At 53.9% G+C, this 5,977-nt stretch overlaps 1 protein-coding gene across 1 annotated transcript in view; it reads left to right on the forward strand.

Annotated features, from left to right (window-relative positions):
* The first annotated feature begins 1,352 nt into the window (after positions 1-1,352).
* The window catches only part of LDLRAD3 (low density lipoprotein receptor class A domain containing 3), an 85,208-nt gene continuing 80,583 nt past the window's right edge, over positions 1,353-5,977 (forward strand). Inside the window, exon 1 of the mRNA XM_014538195.1 lies at positions 1,353-1,407. The gene's annotated coding sequence lies outside the window, so the exon portion shown is untranslated. The remainder of the gene's footprint in view (positions 1,408-5,977) is intronic.

Raw genomic sequence — 5,977 nt, forward strand, 5'->3', positions numbered from 1 at the left:
AGAGAATTGATGTTAAACTCCTGCCATGTGTTAAGAGCTTCAGCAGATGTTAGATCTTCCCTAGTGGAAAGTCCATAATGATTGGTTTCTCAAAGGCTGTGAGAAGGGAGCAGAAGGGTGGGTGGGGCTCAGTGCTCCCCTTTGAGGCTCAGCATCCTCCCCAGTGGCTCTCCAGCCCCTGAGCCGCGGACCATGGCCCTGCAGATCCCCACAGCGTTAATGCTGCTCCGACATAATTTTCCTCGTGAAACGCGACGAAGCATGACTAAACAATGCGAGTAACAGCTTCGGGCCCGTAATGAGGCTGTAAATACAGGACAGAGATAATTTATGGAGCTTTTTCCTGGTAAAGAACTGTCCTTTTCAGACCTTTTCACTTTCTCTGTGCTTTTCTCATTAATACTAGCCATTGGCTTCCTTTGCTGACTCGTTTTCAGAAGGAAACAGAGCATTTATCATTTTGTGAGCATTTATCATTTGATCACCGCATGGGAGAAGCAAAGGAGAGAGCTGTGTGAAGTGCAGATGCTGGGCGGACAGCTGGGCCCACTCACTGTCCAGGTGACCCACACCACCCATACATGTCCCTGCAGTAACATTGCACACGATCGTCCTTCACGGTCGATGTCAAGATGAAATCTTTCAATGCCCAGGGTCACCAGTCCTGGGCTGAACCCACGAGCCATGTTATACCTTCTCACCAATCTCCTCCTTGAACAGATGGGTGAGGGGAGGCTGGGGCTGCTGGAAGGAGCTCACAGGCAGGGCGGTGTGCAGTCTAGACAGAGCTGGAGTCCTGGCTCTGCTCAGGTACTTGGAGCCAGAAGCACATCCTCACTTCGGGCTCAGACATGCACACGTGACTGCTCCCTTCTTGGTGGCGGCGAGCGCTTCGCATAGCAGGACGCCGGCAGGAAGCAGTCTGTTTGATGAGAACCAAATGGCTCTGGGATATGCTGGGGACAGATGTCTCTCCCTCCGTCCGACACGGATGCCACCGTGCCGAGCCATCTGGAGTTGAAGGGACCTTCGGGGGTTTCCCAGGGATGTTTGCAAACACACGGTTGCCGACCAGCCCCCTGGGTGCTTTCCCTGTGCCCGTGCGCGGGGCGTGTGTGTTGTGTGTGGAGAAGTGAGTCAAGGAGAACACAGATGGCTGTTTTCAGTGGCCTCCTGACACTGTGTTTGTTGGCACCAGGCAGTGGGAAGAGGTGTGTTCATTCTCCGGAGGTTTTAGGGAAGAGATTTTTTGAGATCTGCTAAATGGAGTGCTAGGCTGTATGTGTGTCGGCGCATATGTGTCTGTGTCTTGCTTTGTTGTTCATGGAGCCTGCAGACCGGATTGTCAGGAAGCAGAGGATCAAAACAGGCGACTGGGCAGAAATCTGAACTCGGGGCCCGTGGAAGGTTTGCAGATGTCAGTTCTCTAGGGCGTCATGACAAGGGGTGGCCCTGAGGGGCGGCCGATGAGCAGGGGAGAGCAGAGAACGGGGCGGACTGCAGCTGCTCCCGGGGAATTCCCATTTCTCAGCTGGGAAAGTCGACCATGCTAACCGCTCGTTCCAGGAGAGTGGGTGGAACGCAGCAGCTGTCTGAGTATTCACAGTTGCCCCAGGTTGGCCCCCTCATCATCAGGTATAAATTGGTGGGTGCCAGAAATTTTGGAAGACGCTGCTGCAGTGGGCTCTTTGCCTCTGCCCAGTGGGGGAGGGCTGGGGACTTTTTTTTTGTCATTCTTGGAGAGAAGGTATAGTTATTTTAAGTAAGTGATGTGCTGCAGTGAACATGGGCAACTCTTTTTCATTTTTCAGCTTAATGAAAAAAAGGAAAGGGAGGAGGAGAAACCCCCGCTAGCCTACTTCGTGCTAATGCTTGTCTTTTTGGATTCTGAATGTGTCCCCAGACACTGAGATGGGATAAATATTTCAGCCACTAGAAAGTCCTGCTGTCGGGGTGAAAAGATTTCTCACCTCTTTTAAAGCAGACAGGGTGGTAATTTACTTGCAAGATCCAGACACCTCATGTGCCTTATTTTTAACTATACGTGTACAGATCCCACTCACCTTCGGGAGCGATGAGGGATGAGGCTAGAACGTTCCAAGGAGGAGTCTGGGGGTGGGGGTGAGTCAGTAACTGTGCTTGGTTTTCTTCTTGGAGCGGCCACACATATTCTTTGAAGATCCACCGAGCACTAGATGTGAAGGATGTTTAGCTGGACGAGGCGGTGGCCCATGCCTTCCTGGGTGTGCCATTCCATGGGGAGATGGTACAGACACATCAGTCAGCGCAGGCTGAGATAAAGGAAAACGGGGGACAATACCCGACTGGAAAGTGGGGACCAGCTTTCCACTGGGTCAACACAGTCTCAGAATGAGTGACATAAGGCTGTTGTCGAAAGACTGAGTGACATTAGTCAAATGTATTAGTTTGCTAGGGCTGCCATAACAAAGTACCCCGGAGTGGGTGGTTTATCATTCAGGGGTGGGGAACGTCCGGCCCCGAGGGCTGTGTAAGGCCTGCAAAACCATTTGGTCTGGCCCTGCCAAGGCATTAGGGGTCAGGCTCATTTTTAAGTTGATAATTGTGTATGGCCTGCGAATGATGTTATCAATATCCACATGGCACTTGGCAGAAAAAAGGTTCTCCACCCCTGGTTTACATGCTAGAAATGTAGCTTCTCCCCATCCTGGAAGGCAGAAGTCTGAGATCAAAGTGGGCAGAGTTGGGTTCCTTGGAGGCCTGTGTCCTCGGCTTGCAGCTGGCCGTCTTCTCCCCGCGTCCTCACATGGTCATTCCCCAGGGCCGTCCGTGTCCTAATCTCCTCTTTGTAGAAAGACGCCGGTCAGATTGGGTGAGGGCCTGCCCTCACGGCCTCATTTTACCTTAACCACCTCTTCAAAGGCCCTGTCTCTGAATTGAGTCATATTCCGAGGGACTGGGGGTCAGGGCTTCAACATATGGATTTGGGGAGGAAGCAATTCAGCCTCGAACACTGGGGAAGGGGGCAGGGGGTGGAAGAACCGAGGTCCAAGAGCAGCATGGGCGGAGGCCTCCCTGCAGGAAGGACATTTGTGTTCCAGGAAGTGGTTGGGAATGAGGTTCAGAGGGAGGCCGGGCTGGATCCCACGGGGCCTTGCCAACCGTGGCAGGAGCTCCAGATGTATTGTGAGGGCACCGAGAAGCCATCAGCAGCAGGTTAAAATCTCCCTCTGCTGCGAGGAGAAGGGACTGGGGCCCTGAGAAGTGAACGCTGGGAGGTGGGTGTAAGCTGGGATTTCTCAGCCCCAGCCTCATTGGCATTCTGGGATGGCGATTCTTTGCTGCGAGGGGCTGCCCATGCATTGTAGATGGGCGGCAGCATTCCTGGACTCAACCCACTAGACGCCAGAACCCCAGAGTCTCCAGATTCTGCCCTCTGTCCCCTGGGGAGCAAAATTGCCCTGTGTTGGGAACCACTGGCAGCTTGGATTGGCTGGTACCATCTGGGTGAGGCACACTGGGTGGGTTTGAGGAAGATTTTTGAGGACAGAATCAATGGGATTTAACCTCTCATTGGCTTGATTTCTCCTGATGCTTTTGATTTTGACGATATTGTCATTTCCCTAAAGTGCAAGGATCTGTGCCCCCTGCATGCATAATAGAGGTACTCAGAAGCCCTCAAAGCATGGTCCTCTATGTTGTCAGTCGCCAGGCCCTGGGGATCCCTGGTCAGCCTGCAGAGCTCTGAGCCCTTGCTGGAGGGCCACCTGTGCAGGAGCCCTGAGCCCTGTGGCTGGCAGGGCCACCTGTGTATGAGCCCTGAGCCCTGTGGCTGGCAGGGCCACCTGTGCATGAGCCCTGAGCTATTTACGTCCCTGCATCACACCCTTTCATTTGTCAAGTCCGTGTGCTGCCAGCCTGTTGACTCTCAGCGCAAGCACTTTGGAATCTAATCTGGCCAAGCTGCAGGGCCACCTGTGCATGAGCCCTGTGGCTGCAGGGCCACCTGTGCATGAGCCCTGTGACTGCAGGGCCACCTCTGCATGAACCCTAAGCCCAGAGCCCTGTAGCTGCAGGGCCACCTGTGCATGAGCCCTGAGCCCTGTGGCTGGCAGGGCCAACTGTGTTTGACAGATGTGGTATTTACGTCCCTGCATCACACCCTTTCATTTGTCAAGTCCGTGTGCTGCCAGCCTGTTGACTCTCAGCGCAAGCACTTTGGAATCTAATCTGGCCAATTTTCTGCCTCTGGAAACCTGTTTATCAGAACAAGATTTCACCATTGCAGCGACTTCTCAGGCAGCTCGCCTCGGAGGAGCTAGTGTTGCAAAAGCAAGTGGAGGTATTTCTAACAAAACAGCATGACAGTTACAGTCAGAGCCCTGAAGAATTCCCTGGCGGGGCTTGAGCAGTGGTTGGGAAACAGCCGGAACGTGTGGGGTTTTCTGGGTTGTATCTTCCATGTCTGGCCGGGACCCAGCACCTGGCTGTCCTTCTAGGCTCCTCTCCTGTAGGTCCCCCTCCGCCACCTGGAACCCTTGCCTGGAGACAGGAAACTGGTTTCACATTCTTCCCGGGGTGGGGGGTGGTTTTCAAGGAATCCTGTCTCGAGAGGGATCTGATAGTGAGTGTGGGCTCAGTGGACAGAGCGCCGTGATGAGCAATGTCTGACTTGCTGGTGGAAGAGGGGCCACAGTGGCACAATCTGTTTGCAGTTCCCACAATCACTGCTCGTTTTTTGCTCCATTCCCTTCAGAGCTCTCTGCACTGTGTCTTTGCTGTCTGTCTCTCGGCCTGAGCGGCCCTTAGCTTCCATCTCTGCATCTATCAGCAGCCACTGCAATGCCGCCTCTTTCCTCCAACCTTTCTTAGAGCCTGGGATTTTGACTTTATCTTAAGAACAGTGGGGAACCATTCAGTGGCTTTTTAAGGTAAGGAAGGGTCATGATTGACTTGCTCTTTAGAAAGGTCCCTCTGGCCACAGAGAGGAGCCGGAGGGGTGGCAGGGAGGCTGAGTTGCAGGAGATTATGGCAGTAACTCCGGTGAGAGATGGGGCGTCCTGGGCTGGAGTCATGGCTGTGGCCAGGGAGACCAGCGTGCGGGACTTGGTGCTTGGCCGTCATAGGGGATGACGGAGTGAGGAGGGGATGTGGAGGGTTGTTAGGGTTCGGGTGTGGGTAGTCGGGGCAGAGGGAGGCCCCTCGCTGCAGCTGCTCTTCTGGAATTCTTCAGTGAGCTCTGAACGCTCGTGTTTAGTGGAGAGACATGCCTGTCCATTATTAATTCGCCCGCACGGGGCAGCTGGTCTGTGGAAGTACCCACGGTCCCGGGGCTGATGTGGCTCTGCTCGCCGGTGGCTGTGTCATTCCAATGGGTTGTTGCCTACTTGTTCCAGTTGTCAGACGTGTTTAGTATCAGCCCAGTAGGACCATAGTCACCCAGAAGAATAAGAGCTCGTTTCCGCTTGGAGAAGTCAGGGGACACTCCAGAGGGAGAGCAGCACACGTTGTGTGCTGACAGGTGCGTAGGGGGTTGCTAGAGGACCTGTCAGGTCGAAAGGCTCTCCAAGTAAAGATAATAGCGCTTGTCAAGAATAGCGGCATGAAAGATGTGATGTCACGGGTCTGGAATGCGATGCTTCTCTTTGGCAAAGCGTGTGAAAGAGGCTCATGGGCCCTCCGTTACCCTCAGGCAGGTGTGGGCACCCCTCAGAGTCCTTGGCAATAAGATCGTTAGTATCCCCATGTGCCCTTCCAGCCCTAGGCTTCATCTCTCTGCACCTTTAGGCCCTAGCACAAGTGTCTGGTCAGACACGGTCAATAAATGCTCATTGACGACTCAGGAGGGAGCCCAGGAGGATGGGTCTTCTTTTCCCCTAAGACCCTGTACCTTCCAGACGGCTCCTTCTCTCCCAGCCATGGATCACGCTGGCTCAGGCCCATCAGATGGGTTCCATTCTAGTTCTCTTGAAAAAAATCACCCATCCCGAGTCCATTG

The sequence above is a fragment of the Myotis brandtii genome, unplaced genomic scaffold (assembly GCF_000412655.1).
Source record: "Myotis brandtii unplaced genomic scaffold, ASM41265v1 scaffold187, whole genome shotgun sequence".
Taxonomy (NCBI): domain Eukaryota; kingdom Metazoa; phylum Chordata; class Mammalia; order Chiroptera; family Vespertilionidae; genus Myotis; species Myotis brandtii.